The sequence below is a fragment of the Typopeltis vanoorti genome, chromosome 23 (genome assembly GCF_054136105.1).
Source record: "Typopeltis vanoorti isolate ZY-2024b chromosome 23, IOZ_Tvanoo_1.0, whole genome shotgun sequence".
NCBI lineage: Eukaryota > Metazoa > Arthropoda > Arachnida > Uropygi > Thelyphonidae > Typopeltis > Typopeltis vanoorti.
The window spans coordinates 420813-446992 of NC_143571.1; positions in this window are offsets into that span (position 1 = coordinate 420813).

Consider the following 26180-nt stretch of genomic DNA (forward strand, 5'->3'; position numbering starts at 1 on the left):
TAACTAGGGAACATGAACCTGAAGGGTGTGGATTCAGTTCAACCTTCAGGGTTACCTTCCAAACAAGAATGCACTGTACTGTGTATTGCTGGTTTCATTAATAACCTCTGCGTTAAATTATTTGCCTTATAACGAAATACACTTAAATACACTCAAATAGCTTCATCTGATAGCGTTTGTGTATGTTACACACGAAAATAACGTTTCCGTGAAATTTTGCAAGGAGTGAATTTTTTCGTGTTTTTTAATCAAAATCTGCTTGTTTTCACTCTTACAGCAACGATACGCTGAAACTCGCTTGAAAATGATTCCAGTGATATCAAACTTTTTATATAGGCAGGGCATTGATATGTATCAAACTATGCTAATAAGAACTTAATCGGATGATATGGAAATTTAAAAAAATCAACATTAGTTCGATAACAGCGCCCTGTATTCAATTTTCATACTTGTACATAGTCATGTTTGTGTTACTCATTTATTAAATATTTCCTGAAGGTAGATGACCCTCAACGTAGAAAAATAGCGACTTTCATTTAGAGGGAGGGTGATGCTCAAGGTAGATCGGCTGGCGACTTCGTTCTACCTTGAGCATCATCATCTCTAACTAGGGAACATGAACCTGAAGGGAGTGAAGTGAGTTCAACCTTCAGGTTCATCCTCCCTAACGAGGGAACATGAACCTGAAGGGTGTGGATTCAGTTCAACCTTCAGTGTCACCTTCCAAACAAGAAAGCACTGTACTATGTATTGCTGGTTTCATTAATAACCTCTGCGTTAAATTATGTGCCATATAACGAAATACACTTAAATTCACTCAAATAGCTTCATCTGATAGCGTTTGTGTGTGTAAAACACGAAAATAACGTTTCCGTGAAATTTTGCAAAAAGTGAATTTTTTCGTGTTTTTTAGTCAAAAGCTGCTTGTTTTCACTCTTACAGAAGGTATACGCTGATACTCGCTGAAAAATGATTCTACCGATATGTAACTTTTTATATAGGCAATGGGCAGTGATATCTATCAAACTGCGTTAATAAGGATTTAATCGGGTGATATGCAAATTTTAAAAAAATTCACAATTAGTTCGATAACAGCGCCCTATAATTACATAATGTCCAAACAAGGCAGAAATCAATGTACTATGTATTGCTGGTTTCTTTAACAACCTCCGCGTTAAATTATGTGCCATATAACGAAATACACTTAAATACACTCAAATAGCTTCATCTGATTGCGTTTGTGTGTGTAAAACACGAAAATAACGTTTCCGTGAAATTTTGCAAAAAGTGAATTTTTTCTTGTTTTTTAGTCAATATCTGCTTGTTTTCACTCTTACAGCAACAATACGCTGATATTCGCTGGAAAATAATTCCAGTGATATCAAACTTTTTATATGGGCATAGGGCATTGATATGTATCAACTATGCTAATAAGAACTTAATCGGATATGGAAATTTAAAAAAAAAATCAACATTAGTTCGATCACAGCGCCCTGTATTCAATTTTCATACTTGTACATAGTCATGTTTGTGTTACTCATTTATTAAATATTTCCTGAAGGTAGATGACCCTCAAGCTACAAAAATAGCGACTTTCATTTAGAGGGAGGGTGATGCTCAATGTAGATCGGCTGGCGACTTCGTTCTACCTTGAGCATCCTCATCCCTAACTAGGGAACATGAACCTGAAGGGTGTGAAGTCAGTTCAACCTTCAGTTTCATCCTCCCTAACGAGGGAACATGAACCTGAAGGGTGTGGATTAAGTTCAACCTTCAGGGTCACCTTCCAAACAAGAAAGCACTGTACTATGTATTGCTGGTTTCATTAATAAGCTCTGCTTTAAATTTTGTGCCATGTAACGAAATACACTTAAATACGCTCAAATAGCTTCATCTGATAGCGTTTGTGTGTGTAATACACGAAAATAACGTTTCCGTGATATTTTGCAAAAAGTGAATTTTTTCGTGTTTTTTAGTCAAAATCTGCTTGTTTTCACTCTTACAGCAACAATACGCTGATACTCGCTGGAAAATGATTCCAGCGATATCAAACCTTTTATATAGGCATAGGGCATTGATATGTATCAAACTTTGCTAATAAGAACTTAATCGGATGATATGGAAATTTAAAAAAAAATCAACATTTGTTCGATAACAGCGCCCTGTATTCAATTTGCCTACTTGTACATAGTCATGTTTGTGTTACTCCTTTATTAAATATTTCCTGAAGGTAGATGACCCTCAAGGTACAAAAATAGCGACTTTCCTTTAGAGGGAGGGGGGTGCTCAAGGTAGATCTGCTGGCGAATTCGATTTACCTTGAGCATCATCATCCCTATCTAGGGAACATGAACCTGAAGGGTGTGAAGTCAGTTCAACCTTCAGGTTCACCCTCCCTAACGAGGGAACATGAACCTGAAGGGTGTGGATTCAGTTCAACCTTCAGGGTTACCTTCCAAACAAGAAAGAACTGTACTATGTATTGCTGGTTTCATTAATAATCTCTGCGTTAAATTATGTGCCATATAACGAAATACACTTGAATACACTCAAATAGCTTCATCTGATAGCGTTAATGTGAGTAAAACACGAAAATAACGTTTCCGTGAAATTTTGCAAAAAGTGAATTTTTTCTTGTTTTTTAGTCAAAATCTGCTTGTTTTCACTCTTACAGCACCAATACGCTGATACTCGCTGGACAATGATTCCAGCGATATCAAACTTTTTATATAGGCATAGGGCATTGATATGTATCAAACAGTGCTAATAAGAACTTAATCGGTTGATATGGAAATTTTAAAAAAAATCAACATTAGTTCGATAACAGCGCCCTGTATTCAATTTTCATTCTTATACATAGTCATGTTTGTGTTACTCATTTATTAAATATTTCCTGAAGGTAGATGACCCTTAAGGTACAAAAATAGCGACTTTCATTTAGAGGGAGGGTGATGCTAAAGTTAAATCGGCTGGGGATTTCGTTCTACCTTGAGCATCATCATCCCTAACTAGGGAACATAAACCTAAAGGGTGTGAAGTCAGTTCAACCTTCAGGTTCATCCTCCCTAACGAGGGAACATGAACCTGAACGGTGTGGATTCAGTTCAACCTTCAGGGTTACCTTCCAAACAAGAAAGCACTGTACTATGTATTGCTGGTTTCATTAATAACCTCTGCGTTAAATTATGTGCCATATAACGAAATACACTTAAATACACTCAAATAGCTTCATCTGATAGCGTTTGTGTATGTAACACACGAAAATAACGTTTCCGTGAAATTTTGCAAAAAGTGAATTTTTTCGTGTTTTTTAATTAAAATCTGCTTGTTTTCACTCTTACAGCAACAATACGCTGAAACTCGCTGGAAAATGATTCCAGTGATATCAAGCTTTTTATATAGGCATAGGGCATGGATATGTATCAAACTATGCTAATAAGAACTTAATCGGATGACACTGAAATTTTAAAAAAAATCAACATTAGTTCGATAACAGCGCCGCGTATTCAATTTTCTTACTTGTACATAGTCATGTTTGTGTTACTAATTTATTATTTCCTGAAGGTAGATGACCCTCAAGGTACAAAAATAGCGACTTTCGTTTAGAGGGAGGGTGAGGCTCAAGGTAGATCGGCTGGCGACTTCGTTCTACCTTGAGCATCATCATCCCTAACTAGGGAACATGAACCTGAAGGATGTGAAGTCAGTTCAACCTTCAGGTTCATCCTCCCTAACGAGGGAACATGAACCTGAAGGGTGTGGATTCAGTTCAACCTTCAGGGTCACCTTCCAAACAAGAAAGCACTGTACAATATATTGCTGGTTTCATTAATAACCTCTGCGTTAAATTATGTGCCATAACGAAATACACTTAAATACACTCAAATAGCTTCATCTGATAGAGTTTGTGTGTGTAAAACACGAAAATAACGTTTCCGTGAAATTTTGCAAAAAGTGAATTTTTTCGTGTTTTTTAGTCAAAATCTGCTTGTTTTCACTCTTACAGCAACAATACGCTGATACTCGCTGGAAAATGATTCCAGTGATACCAAACTTTTTATATAGGCATATGGCATTGATATGTATCAAATTATTCTAATAAGAACTTAATCTGATGATATGGAAATTTTAAAAAAATCAACATTAGTTCGATAACAGCGCCCAGTAATCAATTTTCATCCTTGTACATAGTCATGTTTGTGTTACTTATTTATTATTTCCTGAAGGTAGATGACCCTCAAGTTACAAAAATAGCGACTTTCATTTAGAGGGAGGTTGATGCTCAAGGTTGATCGGCTGGCGAATGCGTTCTACCTTGAGCATCATCGTCCCTAACAAGGGAACATGAACCTGAAGGGTGTGGAGTCAGTTAAACCTTCAGGTTCATCCTCCCTAACGAGGGAACATGAACCTGAAGGGTGTGGATTCAGTTCAACCTTCAGGGTCACCTTCCTAACAAGAAAGCACTGTACTATGTATTGCTAGTTTCATTAATAAACTCTGCGTTAAATTATGTGACATGTAACGAAATACACTTAAATACACTCAAATAGCTTCATCTGATAGCGTTTGTGTGTGTAAAGCACGAAAATAACGTTTCCGTGAAATTTTGCAAAAAGTGAATTTTTTCGTGTTTTTTAGTCAAAACCTGCTTGTTTTCACTCTTAGAGCACGAATACGCTGATACTCGCTGGAAAATGATTCGAGCGATATGTAACTTTTTATATAGTCATAGGGCATTGATATCTATTAAACTGTGCTTATAAGAACTTAATCGGGTGATATGCAAATTTTTAAAAAATTCAACATTAGTTCGATAACAGCGCCCTCTAACGACATAATGTCCAAACAAGGCAGAAAGCACTGTACCATGTATTGCTGGTTTCTTTAACAACATCTGCGTTAAATTATGTGCCATACAACGAAATACACTTAAATACACTCAAATAGCTTCATCTGATAGCGTTTGTGTGTGTAAAACACGAAAATAACGTATCCGTGAAATTTTGCAAAAAGTGAATTTTTTCGTGTTTTTTAGTCAAAATCTGCTTGTTTTCACTCTTACAGCAACAATACGCTGATACTGGCTGGAAAATGAATCCAGTGATATCAAACTTTTTATATGGGCATAGGGCATTGATATGTATCAAACTATGCTAATAAGAACTTAATCGGATGATATGGAAATTTTAAAAAAATCAACATTTGTTCGATAACAGCGCCCTGTATTCAATTTTCATACTTGTACATAGTCATGTTTGTGTTAATCATTTATTAAATATTTCCTGAAGGTAGATGACCCTCAAGGTACAAAAATAGCGACTTTCATTTAGAGGGAGGGTGATGCACAAGGTAGATCGGCTGGCGACTTCGTTGTACCTTGATCATCATCATCCCTAACTAGGGAACATGAACCTGAAGTGTGTGGATTCATTTCAACCTTCAGGGTCACCTTCCAAACAAGAAAGCACTGTACTATGTATTGCTTGTTTCATTAATAACCTCTGCGTTAAATTATATGCCATATAACGAAATACACTTAAATACACTCAATTAGCTTCATCTGATAGCGTTTGTGTGTGAAAAACGAAAATAACGTTTCCGTGAAATTTTGCAAAAAGTGAAATTTTTCGTGTTTTTTAGTAAAAATCTGTTTGTTTTCACTCTTACAGCACCAATACGCTGATAATCGCTGGAAAATGATTCCAGCGATATCAAACGTTTTATATAGGCAAAGGGCATTGATATGTATCAAACTGTGCTAATAAGAACTTAATCGGTTGATATGGAAATTTAAAAAAAAATCAACATTAGTTCTATAACAGCGCCCTGTATTCAATTTTCATCCTTGTACATAGTCATGTTTGTGTTACTTATTTATTATTTCCTAAAGGTAGATGACCCTCAAGGTACGAAAATAGCGACTTTCATTTAGAGGGAGGTTGATGCTCAAGGTTGATCGGCTGGCGAATTCGTTCTACCTTGAGCATCATCGTCCCTAACTAGGGAACATAAACCTGAAGGGTGTGAAGTCAGTTCAACCTTCAGGTTCATCCTCCCTAACGAGGGAACATGAAACTGAAGGGTGTGGATTCAGTTCAACCTTCAGGGTCACCTTCCTAACAAGAAAGCACTGTACTATGTATTGCTAGTTTCATTAATAAACTCTGCGTTAAATTATGTGCCATATAACGAAATACACTTAAATACACTCAAATAGCTTCATCTGGTAGCGTTTATGTCTGTAAAACATTTTCAGTTCAACCTTCAGGGTTACCTTCCAAACAAGAAAGAACTGTACTATGTATTGCTGGTTTCATTAATAACCTCTGCGTTAAATTATGTGCCATATAACGAAATACACTTGAATACACTCAAATAGCTTCATCTGATAGCGTTAATGTGAGTAAAACACGAAAATAACGTTTCCGTGAAATTTTGCAAAAGTGAATTTTTTCGTGTTTTTTAGTCAAAATCTGCTTGTTTTCACTCTTACAGCACCAATACGCTGATACTCGCTGGACAATGATTCCAGCGATATCAAACTTTTTATATAGGCATAGGGCATTGATATGTATCAAACAGTGCTAATAAGAACTTAATCGGTTGATATGGAAATTTTAAAAAAAATCAACATTAGTTCGATAACAGCGCCCTGTATTCAATTTTCATTCTTATACATAGTCATGTTTGTGTTACTCATTTATTAAATATTTCCTGAAGGTAGATGACCCTCAAGGTACAGAAGTAGCGACTTTCATTTAGAGGGAGGTTGATGCTCAAGGTTGATCGGCTGGCGAATTCGTTCTACCTTGAGCATCATCGTCCCTAACTAGGGAACATGAACCTGAAGGGTGTGGAGTCAGTTCAACCTTCAGGTTCATCCTCCCTAACGAGGGAACATGAAACTGAAGGGTGTGGATTCAGTTCAACCTTCAGGGTCACCTTCCTAACAAGAAAGCACTGTACTATGTATTGCTAGTTTCATTAATAATCTCTGCGTTAAATTATGTGCCATATAAAAATCCACTTAAATACACTCAAATAAGAACTTAATCGGGTGAAATGCAAATTTTTAAAAAATTCAACATTAGTTCGATAACAGCGCCTTGCTGGTTTCTTTAACAACCTCCGCGTTAAATTATGTGCCATATAACGAAATACACTTAAATACACTCAAGTAGCTTCATCTGATTGCGTTTTTGTGTGTAAAACACGAAAATAACGTTTCCGTGAAATTTTGCAAAAAGTGAATTTTTTCGTGTTTTTTAGTCAATATCTGCTTGTTTTCACTCTTACAGCAACAATACGCTGATACTCGCTGGAAAATAATTCCAGTGATATCAAACTTTTTATATGGGCATAGGGTATTGATATGTATCAACTATGCTAATAAGAACTTAATCGGATGATATGGAAATTTAAAAAAAAAATCAACATTAGTTCGATAACAGCGCCCTGTATTCAATTTTCATACTTGTACATAGTCATGTTTGTGTTACTCATTTATTAAATATTTCCTGAAGGTAGATGGCCCTCAAGCTACAAAAATAGCGACTTTCATTTAGAGGGAGGGTGATGCTCAATGTAGATCGGCTGGCGACTTCGTTCTACCTTGAACATCCTCATCCCTAACTAGGGAACATGAACCTGAAGGGTGTGAAGTCAGTTCAACCTTCAGGGTCACCTTCCAAACAAGAAAGCACTGTACTATGTATTGCTGGTTTCATTAATAACCTCTGCGTTAAATTATGTGCCTTATAACGAAATACACTTAAATACACTCAAATAGCTTCATCTGATAGCGTTTGTGTGTGTAAAACATGAAAATAACGTTTCCGTGAAATTTTGCAAAAAGTTAATTTTTTCGTGTTTTTTAGTCAAAACCTGCTTGGTTTCACTCTTACAGTACGAATACGCTGATACTCGTTGGAAAATGATTCTACCGATATGTAACGTTTTATATAGGCATAGGGCAGTGATATCTATCAAACTGCGCTAATAAGAACTTAATCGGGTGATATGCAAATTTTTAAAAAATTCAACATTAGTTCGATAACAGCGCCCTCTAACGACATAATGTCCAAACAAGGCAGAAAGCATTGTACTATATATAGCTGGTTTCTTTAACAATATCTGCGTTAAATTATGTGCCATACAACGAAATACACTTAAATACACTCAAATAGCTTCATCTGATAGCGTTTGTGTGTGTAAAACACGAAAATAACGTTTCCGTGAAATTTTGCAAAAAGTGAATTTTTTCGTGTTTTTTAGTAAAAATCTGTTTGTTTTCACTCTTACAGCACCAATACGCTGATACTCGCTGGAAAATGATACCAGTGATATCAAACTTTTTATATAGGCATAGGGCATTGATATGTATCAAACTGTGCTAATAAGAACTTAATCAGATGATATGGAAATTTAAAAAAAAATCAACATTAGTTCGATAACAGCGCCCTGTATTCAATTTTCATACTTGTACATAGTCATGTTTGTGTTACTCATTTATTAAATATTTCCTGAAGGTAGATGTCCCTCAAGGTACAGAAATAGCGACTTTCATTTAGAGGGAGGGTGATGCTCAAGGTAGATCGGCTGGCGACTTCGTTCTACCTTGAGCATCATCATCCCTAACTAGGGAACATGAACCTGAAGGGTGTGAAGTCAGTTCAACCTTCAGGTTCATCCTCCCTAACGAGGGAACATGAACCTGAAGGGTTTGGATTCAGTACAACCTTGAGGTTCACCTTCCAAACAAGAAAGCACTGTACTATGTATTGCTGGTTTCATTAATAACCTCTGCGTTAAATTATGTGCCATATAACGAAATACACTTAAATACACTCAAATTGCTTCAGCTGATAGCGTTTGTGTGTGTAAAACACGAAAATAACGTTTCCGTGAAATTTTGCAAAAAGTGAATTTTTTCGAGTTTTTTAGTCAAAATCTGCTTGTTTTCATTCTTACAGTACCAATACGCTGAAACTCGTTGGAAAATGATTCCAGCGATATCAAACTTTTTATATAGGCATAGGGCATTGATATATATGAAACTGTGCTAATAAGAACTTAATCGGTTGATATGGAAATTTAAAAAAAAATCAAAATTAGTTCTATAACAGCTCCCTGTATTCAATTTTCATCCTTGGACGTAGTCATGTTTGTGTTATTTATTATTTCCTGAAGGTAGATGACCCTCAAGGTACAGAAGTAGCGACTTTCATTTAGAGGGAGGGTGATGCTCAAGGTAGATCGGCTGGCGACATCGTTCTACCTTGAGCATCATCATCCCTAACTAGGGAACATGAACCTGAAGGGCGTGAAGTCAGTTCAACCTTCAGGTTCATCCTCCATGACGAGGGAACATGAACCTGAAGGGTGTGGATTCAGTTCAACCTTCAGGGTTACCTTCCAAACAACAATGCACTGTACTGTGTATTGCTGGTTTGATTAATAACCTCTGCGTTAAATTATGTGCCTTATAACGAAATACACTTAAATACACATGAACCTGAAGGGTGTGGATTGAAACAAGAAAGCACTGTACTATGTATTGCCGGTTTCATTAATAACCTCTGCGTTAAATTATGTGCCATATAACGAAATACACTTAAATACACTCAAATAGCTTCAGCTGATAGCGTTTGTGTGTGTAAAATACGAAAATAACGTTTCCGTGAAATTTTGCAAAATGAATTTTTTCGAGTTTTTTAGTCAAAATCTGCTTGTTTTCACTCTTACAGTACCAATACGCTGAAACTCGTTGGAAAATGATTCCAGCGATATCAAACTTTTTATATAGGCATAGGGCATTGATATGTATGAAACTGTGCTAATAAGAACTTAATCGGTTGATATGGAAATTTAAAAAAAAATCAACATTAGTTCTATAACAGCGCCCTGTATTCAATTTTCATCCTTGTACGTAGTCATGTTTGTGTTACTTATTTATTATTTCCTGAAGGTAGATGACCCTCAAGGTACAGAAGTAGCGACTTTCATTTAGAGGGAGGGTGATGCTCAAGGTAGATCGGCTGGCGACATCGTTCTACCTTGAGCATCATCATCCCTAACTAGGGAACATGAACCTGAAGGGTGTGAAGTCAGTTCAACCTTCAGGTTCATCCTCCATGACGAGGGAACATGAACCTGAAGGGTGTGGATTCAGTTCAACCTTCAGGGTTACCTTCCAAACAAGAATGCACTGTACTGTGTATTGCTGGTTTGATTAATAACCTCTGCGTTAAATTATGTGCCTTATAACGAAATACACTTAAATACACTCAAATAGCTTCATCTGATAGCGTTTGTGTATGTTACACACGAAAATAACGTTTCCGTGAAATTTTGCAAAAAGTGAATTTTTTGTGTTTTTTAATCAAAATCTGCTTGTTTTCACTCTTACAGAAACGATACGCTGAAACTCGCTTGAAAATGATTCCAGTGATATCAAACTTTTTATATAGGCATAGGGCATTGATATGTATCAAACTATGCTAATAAGAACTTAATCGGATGATATGGAAATTTAAAAAAAATCAACATTCGTTCGATAACAGCGCCCTGTATTCAATTTTCATACTTGTACATAGTCATGTTTGTGTTACTCATTTATTAAATATTTCCTGAAGGTAGATGACTCTCAAGGTACAGAAATAGCGACTTTCATTTAGAGGGAGGGTGATGCTAAGGTAGATCGGCTGGCGACTTCGTTCTACCTTGAGCATCATCATTTCTAACTAGGGAACATGAACCTGAAGGGTGTGAAGTCAGTTCAACCTTCAGGTTCATCCTCCCTAACGAGGGAACATGAACCTGAAGGGTGTGGATTCAGTACAACCTTGAGGTTCACCTTCCAAACAAGAAAGCACTGTACTATGTATTGCTGGTTTCATTAATAACCTCTGCGTTAAATTATGTTAGATACACTCAAATAGCTTCATCTGATAGCGTTTGTGTGTGTAAAACACGAAAATAACTTTTCCGTGAAATTTTGCAAAAAGTGAATTTTTTCGAGTTTTTTAGTCAAAATCTGATTGTTTTAAATCTTACAAACCAATACGCTGATAGTCGCTGGAAAATGATTCCAGCGATATCAATCTTTTTATATAGGCACAGGGCATTGATATGTATCAAACTTTGCTAATAAGAACTTAATCGGTTGACATGGAAATTTTAAAAAAAATCAACATTACTTCGATAACAGCGCCCTGTATTCAATTTTCATCCTTGTACATAGTCATGTTTGTGTTACTTATTTATTATTTCCTGAAGGTTGATGACCCTCAAGGTACAAAAATAGCGACTTTCATTTAGATGGAGGTTGATGCTCAAGGTTGATCGGCTGGCGAATTCGTTCTACCTTCAGCACCATCGTCCCTAACTAGGGAACATGAACCTGAAGGGTGTGGCTTCAGTTCAACCTTCAGGTTCATCCTCCCTAACGAGGGAACATGAACCTGAAGGGTGTGGATTCAGTTCAACCTTCAGGTTCATCCTCCCTAACGAGGGAACATGAACCTGAAGGGTGTGGATTCAGTTCAATCTTCAGGGTCACCTTCCTAACAAGCAAGCACTGTACTATGTATTGCTAGTTTCATTAATAAACTCTGCGTTAAATTATGTGCCACATAACGAAATACACTCAAATATCTTCATCTGATAGCGTTTGTGTGTGTAAAACACGAAAATAACGTTTCCGTGAAATTTTGCAAAAAGTGAATTTTTTCGTGTTTTTTAGTCAAAACCTGCTTGTTTTCACTCTTACAGCACGAATACGCTGATACTCGCTGGAAAATGATTCCAGCGATATGTAACTTTTTATATAGTCATAGGGCATTGATATCTATCAAACTGCGCTAATAAGAACTTAATAGCGTGATATGCCAATTTTTAAAAAATTCAATATTAGTTCGATAACAGCGCATTCTTACGACATAATGTCCAAACAAGGAACAAAGCACTGTACTATGTATTGCTGGTTTCTTTAACAACATCTGCGTTAAATTATGTGCCATACAACGAAATACACTTAAATACACTCAAATAGCTTCATCTGATAGCGTTTGTGTGTGTAAAACACGAAAATAACGTTTCCGTGAAATTTTGCAAAAAGTGAATTTTTTCGTGTTTTTTAGTCAAAATCTGATTGTTTTCACTCTTACAGCAACAATACGCTGATACTCGCTGGAAAATGAATCCAGTGATATCGAACTTTTTATATGGGCATAGGGCATTGATATGTATCAAACTATGCTAACAAGAACTTAATCGGATGATATGGAAATTTTAAAAAAATCAACATTAGTTCGATAACAGCGCCCTGTATTCAATTTTCATACTTGTACATAGTCATGTTTGTGTTACTCATTTATTAAATATTTCCTGAAGGTAGATGACCCTCAAGGTACAAAAATAGCGACTTTCATTTAGAGGGAGGGTGATGCTCAAGGTAGATCGGCTGGCGACTTCGTTTTACCTTGAGCATCATCATCCCTAACTAGGGAACATGAACCTGAAGGGTGTGGATTCAGTTCAACCTTCAGGGTCACCTTCCAAACAAGAAAGCACTGTACTATATATTTCTGGTTTCATTAATAACCTCTGCGACAAATTATGCGCCATATAAAGAAATACACTTAAATACACTCAATTAGCTTAATCTGATAGCTTTTTTGTGTGTAAAAGAAGAAAATAACGTTTCTGTGAAATTTTGCAAAAAGAGAATTTTTTCGTGTTTTTTAGTCAAAATCTGCTTGTTTTCACTCGTACAGAACCAATACGCTGATACTCGGTGGAAAATGATTCCAGCGATATCAAACTTTTTATATAGGCATAGGGCATTGATATGTATCAAACCATGCTAATAAGAACTTAATCGGATGATATGGAAATTTAAAAAAAAATCAACATTAGTTCGATAACAGCGCCCTGTATTCAATTTTCATACTTGTACATAGTCATGTTTGTGTTACTCATTTATTAAATATTTCCTGAAGGTAGATGCCATCAAGGTACAAAAATAGCGACTTTCATTTAGAGGGAGGGTGATGCTCAAGGTAGATCGGCTGGCGACTTCGTTCTACCTTGAGCATCATCATCCCTAACTAGGGAACATGAACCTGAAGGGAGTGAAGTGAGTTCAACCTTCATGTTCATCCTCCCTAACGAGGGAACATGAACCTGAAGGGTGTGGATTCAGTTCAACCTTCAGGGTCACCTTCCAAACAAGAAAGCACTGTACTATGTATTGCTGGTTTCATTAATAAACTCTGCATTAAATTATATGCCATGTAACGAAATACACTTAAATTAACTAAAATAGCTTCATCTGATAGCGTTTGTGTGTGTAAAACACGAAAATAACGTTTCCGTAAAATTTTTCAAAAAGTGAATTTTTTCGTGGTTTTTAGTCAAAACCTGCTTGTTTTCACTCTTACAGCACGAATACGCTGATACTCGCTGGAAAATGATTCGAGCGATATGTAACTTTTTATATAGGCATAGGGAATTGATATCTATCAAACTGCGCTAATAAGAACTTAATCGGGTGATATGAAAATTTTTAAAAAATTCAACATTAGTTCGATAACAGCGCCCTCTAACGACATAATGTCCAAACAAGGCAGAAAGCACTGTACTATGTATTGCTGGTTTCTTTAACAACATCTGCGTTAAATTATGTGCCATACAACGAAATACACTTAAATACACTCAAATAGCTTCATCTGATAGCGTTTGTGTGTGTAAAACACGAAAATAACGTTTCCGTGAAATTTTGCAAAGTGAATTTTTTCTTGTTTTTTAGACAAAATCTGCTTGTTTTCACTCTTACAGCAACAATACGCTGATACTCGCTGGAAATTGAATCCAGTGATATCAAACTTTTTATATGGGCATAGCGCATTGATGTGTATCAAACTATGCTAATAAGAACTTCATCGGATGATATGGAAATTTTACAAAAATCAACATTAGTTCGATAACAGCGCCCTGTATTCAATTTTCATACTTGTACATAGTCATATTTGAGTTACTCATTTATTAAATATTTCCTGAAGGTAGATGACGCTCAAGGTACAAAAATAGCGACTTTCATTTAGAGGGAGGGTGATGCTCAAGGTAAATCGGCTGGCGACTTCGTTGTACCTTGAGCATCATCATCCCTAACTAGGGAACATGAACCTGAAGGGTGTGGATTCAGTTCAACCTTCAGGGTCACCTTCCAAACAAGAAAGCACTGTACTATGTATTGCTGGTTTCATTAATAACCTCTGCGTTAAATTATGTGCCATATAAAGAAATACACTTAAATACACTCAAATAGCTTCATCTGATAGCTTTTGTAATACAGGAAAATAACGTTTCCGTGAAATTTACAAAAAGTGAATTTTTTCGTGTTTTTTATTCAAAATCTGCTTGTTTTCACTCTTACAGTAACAATATGCTGATACTCGCTGGAAAACGATTCCAGTGATATCAAACTTTTTATATAGGCATAGGGCATTGATATATATCAAACTATGCTAATAAGAACTTAATCAGATGATATGGAAATTTTAAAAAAATCAACATAATTCGATAACAGCGCCCTGTATTCAATTTTCATACTTGTACATAGTCATGTTTGTGTTACTTATTTATTATTTCCTGAAGGTAGATGAACCTCAACGTACAAAAATAGCGACTTTCATTTAGAGGGAGTTTGATGCTCAAGGTTTATCGGCTGGCGAATTCGTTCTATCTTGAGCATCATCATCCCTAACTAGGGAACATGAACCTTAAGGGTGTGAAGTCAGTTCATCCTTCAGGTTCATCCTCCCTAACGAGGGAACATGAAACTGAAGGGTGTGGATTAAGTTCAAGCTTCAGGGTCACCTTCCTAACAAGAAAGCACTGTACTATGTATTGCTAGTTTCATTAATAAACTCTGCGTTAAATTAAGTGCCATATAACGAAATACACTTAAATACACTCAAATAGCTTCATTTGATAGCGTTTGTGTGTGTAAAACACGAAAATAACCTTTCCGTGAAATTTTGCAAAAAGTGAATTTTTTCGTGTTTTTTAGTCAAAATCTGCTTGTTTTCACTCTTACAGCAACAACACGCTGATACTCGCTGGAAAATGATTCCAGTGATATCAAACTTTTTATGTAGGCATAGGGCATTGATATGTATCAAACCATGCTAATAAGAACTTAATCGGATGATATGGAAATTTAAAAAAAAATCAACATTAGTTCGATAACAGCGCCCTGTATTCAATTTTCATACTTGTACATAGTCATGTTTGTGTTACTCATTTATTAAATATTTCCTGAAGGTAGATGACCCTCAAGGTACAAAAATAGCGACTTTCATTTAGAGGGAGGGTGATGCTCAAGGTAGATCGGCTGGCGACTTCGTTCTACCTTGAGCATCATCATCCCTAACTAGGGAACATGAACCTGAAGGGTGTGAAGTCAGTTCAACCTTCAGGTTCATCCTCCCTAACGAGGGAACATGAACCTGAAGGGTGTGGATTCAGTTCAACCTTCAGGGTCACTTTCCAAACAAGAAAGCACTGTACTATGTATTGCTGGTTTCATTAATAAGCTCTGCGTTAAATTATGTGCCCAATAACGAAATACACTTAAATTCACTCAAATAGCTTCATCTGATAGCGTTTGTGTGTGAAAAAAACACGAAAATAACGTTTCCGTGAAATTTTGCAAAAAGTGAATTTTTTCGTGTTTTTTAGTCAAAATCTGCTTGTTTTCACTCTTACAGCAACAATACGCTGATACTCGCTAGAAAATGATTCCAGTGATACCAAACGTTTTATATAGGCTAGGGCATTGATATGTATCAAACTATGCTAATAAGAACTTAATCGGATGATATGGAAATTTAAAAAAAAATCAACATTAATTCGATAACAGCGCCCTGTATTCACTTTTCATACTTGTACATAGTCATGTTTGTGTTACTCATTTATTAAATATTTCCTGAAGGTAGATGACCCTCAAGGTACAAAAATAGGAACTTTCATTTAGAGGGAGGGTGATGCTCAAGGAAAATCGGCTGGCGACTTAGTTCTACCTTGAGCATCATCATTCCTAACTAAGGAACATGAACCTAAAGGGTGTGAAGTCCGTTCAACCTTCAGGTTCATCCTCCCTAACGAGGGAACATGAACCTGAAGGGTGTGGATTCAGTTCAACCTTCAGGGTCACCTTCCAAACAAGAAAGCACTGTACTATGTATTGCTGGTTTCATTAATAACCTCTGCGTTCAATTATGTGCCATATAACGAAATACACTTAAATACACTCAAATAGCTTCATCTGATAGCGTTTGTGTATGTATCACACGAAAATAACGTTTCCGTGAAATTTTGCAAAAAGTTAATTTTTTCGTGTTTTTTAGCCAAAATCTGCTTGTTATCACTCTTACAGCAACAATACGCTGATACTCGCTAGAAAATGTTTCCAGTGATACCAAACGTTTTATATAGGCATTGATATGTATCAAACTATGCTAAGAAGAACTTATTCGGATGATATGGAAATTTTAAAAAAATCAACATTAGTTCGAAAACAGCGCCCTGTATTCAATTTTCATACTTTTACATAGTCATGTTCGAGTTACTCATTTATTAAATATTTCCTGAAGGTATATGACCCTCAAGGTACAAATATAGCGACTTTCATTTAGAGAGAGGGTGATGCTCAAGGTAGATCGGCTGGCGACTTCGTTCTACCTTGAGCATCATCGTCCCTAACTAGGGAACATGATCCTGAAGGGTGTGGAGTCAGTTCAACCTTCAGGTTCATCCTCCCTAACGAGGGAACATGAACCTGAAGGGTGTGGATTCAGTTCAACCTTCAGGGTCACCTTCCAAACAAGAAAGCACTGTACTATGTATTGCTGGTTTCATTAATAAGCTATGCGTTAGATTATGTGCCCAATAACGAAATACACTTAAATTCACTCAAATAGCTTCATCTGATAGCGTTAATGTGAGTAAAACACGAAAATAACGTTTCCGTGATATTTGGAAAAAAGTGAATTTTTTCGTGTTTTTTAGTCAAAATCTGCTTGTTTTCACTCTTACAGCACCAATACGCTCATACTCGCTGGACAATGATTCCAGCGATATTAAACTTTTTATATAGGCATAGGGCATTGATATGTATCAAACAGTGCTAATAAGAATTTAATCGGTTGATATGGAAATTTAAAAAAAAAACCAACATTAGTTCGATAACAGCGCCTTGAGCATCATTCGTTCTACCTTGAGCATCATCGTCCATAACTAGGGTACATGAACCTGAAGGGTGTGGAGTCAGTTCAACCTTCAGGTTCATCCTCCCTAACGAGGGAACATGAACCTGAACGGTGTGGATTCAGTTCAACCTTCAGGGTCACCTTCCTAACTAGAAAGCACTGTACTATGTATTGCTAGTTTCATTAATAAACTCTCCGTTAAATTATGTGCCATATAACGAAATACACTTAAATACACCCAAATAGCTCCATCTGATAGCGTTTGTGTGTGTAAAACACGAAAATAACGTTTCCGTGAAAATATGCAAAAAGTGAATTTTTTCGTGTTTTTTAGTCAAAACCTGCATGTTTTCACTCTTACAGCACGAACACGCTGATACTCGCTGGAAAATGATTCCAGCGATATGTAACTTTTTATATAGGCATAGGGCAGTGATATCTATCACCCGATTAAGTTCTAATAAGAACTTAATCGGGTGATATGCAAATTTTTAAAAAATTCAACATTAGTTCGATAACAGCGCCCTCTAACTACATAATGTCCAAACAAGGCAGAAAGCACTGTACTATGTATTGCTGGTTTCTTTAACAACCTCTGCATTAAATTATGTGCCATGTAACGAAATACACTTAAATACACTCAAATAGCTTCATCTGATAACGTTTGTGTGTGTAAAACACGAAAATAACGTTTCCGAGAAATTTTGCAAAAAGTGAATTTTTTCGTGTTTTTTAGTTAAAACCTGTTTGTTTTCACTCCTACAGCAGGTATACGCTGATACTCGCTGAAAAATGATTCTACCGATATGTAACTTTTTATATAGGCATAGGTCAGTAATATCTATCAAACTGCGCTAATAAGAATTTAATCGGGTGATATGCAAATTTTTAAAAAATTCAACATTAGTTCGATTACAGCGCCCTCTAACGACATAATGTCCAAACAAGGCAGAAAGCACTGTACTATGTGTTGCAGTTTTCTTTAACAACCTCTGCGTTAAATTATGTGCCATACAACGAAATACACTTAAATTCACTCAAATAGCTTCATCTGATTGCGTTTGTGTGTTTAAAACAAGAAAATAACGTTTCCGTGAAATTTTGCAAAAAGTGAATTTTTTCGTGTTTTTTTCAAAACCTGCTTGTTTTCACTTACAGCACGAATACGCTGATACTCGCTGGAAAATGATTCCAGCGATATCAATCTTTTTATATAGGAATAGGGAATTGATATGTATCAAACTCTGCTAATTAGAACTTAATCGGTTGATATGGAAATTTTAAAAAAAATTCAACATTAGTTCGATAACAGCGCCCTGTTTTCAATTTTCTTCCTTGTACATAGTCATATTTGTGTTACTCAATTATTAAATATTTCCTGAAAGTAGAAGGTACAAAAATACGGACTTTCCTTTAGAGGGAGGGTGATGCTCAAGGTAGATCATCTGGCGACTGCGTTCTACCTTGAGCATCATCATCACTAACTAGGGAACATGAACCTGAAGGGTGTGAAGTCAGTTCAACCTTCAGGTTCATCCTTCCTAACGAGGGAACATGAACCTGAAGGGTGTGGATTCAGTTCAACCTTCAGGGTCACATTCCACACAAGAAAGCACTGTTGTATGTATTGCTGGTTTCTTTAACAACCTCTGCGTTAAATTATGTGCCATATAACGAAATACGCTTAAATACTCTCAAATAGCTTCATCTGATAGCGTTTGTTTGTGTAATATACGAAAATAACGTTTCCGTGAAATTTTGCAAAATCCCCCCCCCACCCCCCCCCCCCCCCACCCCCCCCCCCCCCCACCCCCCCCCCCCCCCACCCCCCCCCCCCCCCACCCCCCCCCCCCCCCACCCCCCCCCCCCCCCACCCCCCCCCCCCCCCACCCCCCCCCCCCCCCACCCCCCCCCCCCCCCACCCCCCCCCCCCCCCACCCCCCCCCCCCCCCACCCCCCCCCCCCCCCACCCCCCCCCCCCCCCACCCCCCCCCCCCCCCACCCCCCCCCCCCCCCACCCCCCCCCCCCCCCACCCCCCCCCCCCCCCACCCCCCCCCCCCCCCACCCCCCCCCCCCCCCACCCCCCCCCCCCCCCACCCCCCCCCCCCCCCACCCCCCCCCCCCCCCACCCCCCCCCCCCCCCACCCCCCCCCCCCCCCACCCCCCCCCCCCCCCACCCCCCCCCCCCCCCACCCCCCCCCCCCCCCACCCCCCCCCCCCCCCACCCCCCCCCCCCCCCACCCCCCCCCCCCCCCACCCCCCCCCAACTTTTTCCAAAATTTCACGGAAACGTTATTTTCGTGTTTTACACACACAAACGCTATCAGATGAAGCTATTTGAGTGTATTTAAGGGTACTTCGTTATATGGCACATAATTTAAAGCAGAGGTTGTTGAAGAAACCAGCAATACATAGTACAGTGCTTTCTGCCTTGTTTGGACATTATGTCGTTAGATGGCGCTGTTATCGAACTAATGTTGAATTTTTTAAAAATTTGCATATCACCCGATTAAGTTCTTATTAGCGAAGTTTGATAGATATCAGTGCCCTCTACCTATATAAAAAGTTACATATCGCTCGAATCATTTTCCAGCGAGTATCAGCTTATTCGTGCTGTAAGAGTGAAAACAAGCAGGTTTTGACTAAAAAACACGAAAAAATTCACTTTTTGCAAAATTTCACGGAAACGTTATTTTCGTGGTTCACACACACAAACGCTATCAGATGAAGCTATTTGAGTGTATTTAAGTGTATTTCGTTCTATGGCACATAATTTAACGCAGAGTTTGTTAAAGAAACCAGCAATACATAGTACAGTGCTTTCTGCCTTGTTTGGACATTATGTCGTTAGAGGGCGCTGTTATAGAACTAATGTTGAATTTTTTAAAAATTTGCATATCACCCGATTAAGTTCTTATTAGCGCAGTTTGATAGATATCACTGCGCTATGCCTATATAAAAAGTTACATATCGCTCGAATCATTTTCCCGCGAGTATCAGCTTATTCGTGCTGTAAGAGTGAAAAGAAGCAGGTTTTGACTAAAAAACACGAAAAAAATCACTTTTTTGCAAAATTTCACGGAAACGTTATTTTCGTGTTTTCCACACACAAACGCTATCAGATGAAGCTATTTCAGTGTATTTAAGTGTATTTCGTTATATGGCACATAATTTAACACAGAGGTTGTTAAAGAAACCAGCAATACATAGTACAGTGCTTTCTGCCTTGTTTGGATATTATGTCGTTAGAGGGCGCTGTTATCGAACTAATGTTGAATTTTTTTAAAATTTGCATATCACCAGATTAAGTTCTTATTAGCGCAGTTTGATAGATATCAGTGCCCTATGCCTATATAAAAAGTTACATATCGCTCGAATCATTTTCCAGCGAGTATCAGCTTATTCGTGCTGTAAGAGTGAAAACAAGCAGGTTTTGACTAAAAAACACGAAAAAATTCACTTTTTGCAAAATTTCACGGAAACGTTATTTTCGTGTTTTCCACACACAAACGCTATCAGATGAAGCTATTTGAGTGTATTTAAGTGTATTTCGTTATATGGCACATAATTTAACACAGAGGTTGTTAAAGAAACCAGCAATACATAGCACAATGCTTTCTGCCTTGTTTGGATATTATGTCGTTAGAGGGCGATGTTATCGAACTAATTTTGAATTTTTTAAAAATTTGCATATCACCCGATTAAGTTCTAATTAGCGCAGTTTGATAGATATCACTGCCCTCTTCCTATATAAAAAGTTACATATCGCTCGAATCATTTTCCAGCGAGTATCAGCTTATTCGTGCTGTAAGAGTGAAAACAAGCAGGTTTTGACTAAAAAACACGAAAAAATTCATTTTTCCAAAATTTCACGGAAACGTTATTTTCGTGGTTCACACACACAAACGCTATCAGATGAAGCTATTTGAGTGTATTTAAGTGTATTTCGTTATATGGCACATAATTTAACGCAGAGTTTGTTAAAGAAACCAGCAATACATAGTACAGTGCTTTCTGCCTTGTTTGGACATTATGTTGTTAGAGGGCGCTGTTATCGAACTAATGTGGATTTTTTTTAAAATTTCCATATCATCCGATTAAGTTCCTATTAGCGCAGTTTGATAGATATCAATGCCCTATGCCTATATAAAAAGTTACTTATCGCTCGAATCGATACAAACGCTATCAGATGAAGCTATTTGAGTGTATTTAAGTGTACTTCGTTATATGGCACATAATTTAACGCAGAGTTTATTAAAGAAACTAGCAATACATAGTACAGTGCTTTCTTGTTAGGAAGGTGACATTGAAGGTTGAACTGAATCCACACCCTTCAGGTTCATGTTCCCTCGTTAGGGAGGATGATCCTGAAGGTTGAACTGAATCCACACCCTTCAGGTTCATGTTCCCTAGTTAGGGACGATGATTCTCAAGGTAGAACGAATTCGCCAGCCGATCAACCTTGAGAATCAACCTCCCTCTAAATGAAAGTCGCTATTTTTGTACCTTAAGGGTCATCTACCTTCAGGAAATAATAAATAACACAAACATGACTATGTACAAGGATGAAAATTGAATACAGGGCGCTGTTATCGAACTAATGTTGATTTTTTTTAAAATTTCCATATCATCCGATTAAGTTCTTATTAGCATAGTTTGATACATATCAATGCCCTATGCCTACATAAAAAGTTTGATATCACTGGAATCATTTTCCAGCGAGTATCAGCGTATTGTTGCTGTAAGAGTGAAAACAAGCAGATTTTGACTAAAAAACACGAAAAAATTCACTTTTTGCAAAATTTCACGGAAACGTTATTTTCGTGTTTTACACACACAAACGCTATCAGAAGAAGCTATTTGAGTGTATTTCAGTGTATTTCGTTATATGGCACATAATTTAACGCAGAGGTTATTAATGAAACCAGCAATACATAGTACAGTGTTTTCTTGTTTGGAAGGTGACCCTGAAGGTTGAACTGAATCCACACCCTTCAGGTTCATGTTCCCTCGTTAGGGAGGATGAACCTGAAGGTTCAACTGACTTCACACCCTTCAGGTTCATGTTCCATAGTTAGGGATGATGATGCTCAAGGTAGAACGAAGTCGCCAGCCGATCTACCTTGAGCATCACCCTCCCTCTATACGAAAGTCGCTATTTTTGTACCTTTAGAGTCATCTACCTTCAGGAAATATTTAATAAATGAGTAACACAAACATGACTATGTACAATTTTGAAAATTGAATACAGGGCGCTGTTATCGAACTAATGTTGATTTTTTTAAAAATTTCCATATCATCAGTTTAAGTTCTTATTAGCATAGTTTGATATATATCAATGCCCTATGACTATATAAAAAGTTTGTTATCACTGGAATCATTTTCCAGCGAGTATCAGCGTATTGTTGCTGTAAGAGTGAAAACAAGCAGATTTTGACTAAAAAACACGAAAAAATTCACTTTTTGCAAAATTTCACGGAAACGTTATTTTCGTGTTTACACACACAAACGCTATCAGATGAAGCTATTTGAGTGTATTTAAGTGTATTTCGTTATATGGCACACAATTCAACGCAGAGGTTACTAATGAAACCAGCAATACATAGTACAGTGCTTTCATGTTTGGAAGGTGAACCTGAAGGTTGAACTGAATCCACACCCTTCATGTTCATGTTCCCTCGTTAGGGAGGATGAACCTGAAGGTTGAACTGACCACACCGTTTAGGTTCATGTTCCATAGTTAGGGATGATGATGCTCAAGGTAGAACGAAGTCGCCAGCCGATTTACCTTGATCATCACCCTCCCTCTAAATGAAAGTCGCTATTTTTGTACCTTGAGGGTCATCTACCTTCAGGAAATATTTAATAAATGAGTAACACAAACATGACTATGTACAAGTATGAAAATTGAATACAGGGCGCTGTTACTAAACTAATTTTGATTTTTTTTAAAATTTCCATATCATCCGATTAAGTTCTTATTAGCATAGTTTGATACATATCAATGCCCTATGCCTAGATAAAAAGTTTGATATCACTGGAATCATTTTAAAGCGAGTATCAGCGTATTGTTGCTGTAAGAGTGAAAACAAGCAGATTTTGACTAAAAAACACGAAAAAATTCACTTTTGGCAAAATTTCACGGAAACGTTATTTTCCTGTTTTACACACACAAACGCTATCAGATGAAGCTATATGAGTGTATTTAAGTGTATTTCGTTATATGGCACATAATTTAACGCAGAGGTTATTAATGAAACCAGCAATACATAGTACAGTGCTTTCTTGTTTGGAAGGTGACCCTGAAGGTTGAACTGATTACACACCCTTCAGGTTCATGTTCCCTCGTTAGGGAGGATGAACCTGAAGGTTGAACTGACTTCACACCCTTCAGTTTCATGTTCCATAGTTAGGGATGAAGATGCTCAAGGTAGAACGAAGTCGCCAGCCGATCTACCTTGAGCATCACCCTCCCTCTAAATGAAAGTCGCTATTTTTGTACCTTGAGGGTCATCTACCTTCAGGAAATATTTAATAAATGAATAATACAAACATGACTATGTAAAAGTATGAAAATTGAATACAGGGCGCTGTTATCGAATTAATGTTGATTTTTTTTTAAATTTCCATATCATCCGATTAAGTTCTTATTAGCATTGTTTGATACATATCAATGCCCTATGCCTATATAGAAAGTTTGATATAACTGGAATCATTTTCCAGCGAGTATCCGCGTATTGTTGCGGTAAGAGTGAAAAGAAGCAGATTTTGACTAAAAAACACGAAAAAATTCACTTTTTGCAAAATTTCACAGAAACGTTATTTTCGTGTTTTACACACACAAACGCTATCAGATGAAGCTATTTGAGTGTATTTAAGTGTATTTCGATGTATGACACATAATTTAACGCAGATGTTGTTAAAGAAACCAGCAATACATAGTACAGTGCTTTCTGCCTTGTTTGGACATTATGTCGTTAGTGGGCGCTGTTATCGAACTAATGTTGAATTTTTTAAAAATTTGCATATCACCCGATTAAGTTCTTATTAGCGCAGTTTGATAGATATCAATGCCCTATGCCTATATAAAAAGTTACATATCGCTCGAATCATTTTCCAGCGAGTATCAGCGTATTCGTTCTGTAAGAGTGAAAACAAGCAGGTTTTGACTAAAAAACACGAAAAAATTCACTTTTTGCAAAATTTCACGGAAACGTTATTTTCGTGTTTTACACACACAAACGCTATCAGATGAAGCTATTTGAGTGAATTTAAGTGTATTTCGTTATATGGCACATAATTTAACGCAGAGTTTATTAAAGAAACTAGCAATACATAGTACAGTGCTTTCTTGTTAGGAAGGTGACCCTGAAGGTTGAACTGAATCCACACCCTTCAGGTTCATGTTCCCTCGTTAGGGAGGATGAACCTGAAGGTTGAACTGACAGCACACCCTTCAGGTTCATGTTCCTTAGTTAGGGATGATGATGCTCAAGGTAGAACGAAGTCGCCAGCCGATCTACTTTGAGCATCACCCTCCCTCTATACGAAAGTCGCTATTTTTGTACCTTTAGAGTCATCTACCTTCAGGAAATATTTAATAAATGAGTAACACAAACAAGACTATGTACAAGTATGAAAATTGAATACAGGGCGCTGTTATCGAATTAATGTTGATTTTTTTTTAAATTTCCATATCATCCGATTAAGTTCTTATTAGCATTGTTTGATACATATCAATGCCCTATGCCTATATAGAAAGTTTGATATAACTGGATTCATTTTCCAGCGAGTATCCGCGTATTGTTGCGGTAAGAGTGAAAAGAAGCAGATTTTGACTAAAAAACACGAAAAAATTCACTTTTTGCAAAATTTCACAGAAACGTTATTTTCGTGTTTTACACACAGAAACGCTATCAGATGAAGCTATTGGAGTGTATTTAAGTGTATTTCGTTGTATGACACATAATTTAACGCAGATGTTGTTAAAGAAACCAGCAATACATAGTACAGTGCTTTCTGCCTTGTTTGGACATTATGTCGTTAGAGGGCGCTGTTATCGAACTAATGTTGAATTTTTTAAAAATTTGCATATCACCCGATTAAGTTCTTATTAGAGCAGTTTGATAGATATCAATGCCCTATGCCCATATAAAAAGTTACATATCGCTCGAATCATTTTCCAGCGAGTATCAGCGTATTCGTGCTGTAAGAGTGAAAACAAGCAGGTTTTGACTAAAAAACACGAAAAAATTCACTTTTTGCAAAATTTCACAGAAAGGTTATTTTCGTGTTTTACACACACAAACGCTATCAGATGAAGCTATTTGAGTGTATTTAAGTGTATTTCGTTATATGGCACATAATTCAACGCAGAGGTTACTAATGAAACCAGCAATACATAGTACAGTGCTTTCATGTTTGGAAGGTGACCCTGAAGGTTGAACTGAATCCACACCCTTCAGGTTCATGTTCCCTCGTTAGGGAGGATGAACCTGAAGGTTGAACTGACCACACCCTTCAGGTTCATGTTCCATAGTTAGGGATGATAATGCTCAAGGTAGAACGAAGTCGCCAGCCGATCTACTTTGAGCATCACCCTCCCTCTAAATGAAAGTTCTTATTTTTGTACCTTGAGGGTCATCTACCTTCAGGAAATAATAAATGAGTAACAAAAACATGACTATGTACAAGTATGAAAAGTGAATACAGGCCGCTGTTATCGAATTAATGTTGATTTTTTTTTAAATTTCCATATCATCCGATTAAGTTCTTATTAGCATAGTTTGATACATATCAATGCCCTAGCCTATATAAAACGTTTGGTATCACTGGAATCATTTTCTAGCGAGTATCAGCGTATTGTTGCTGTAAGAGTGAAAACAAGCAGATTTTGACTAAAA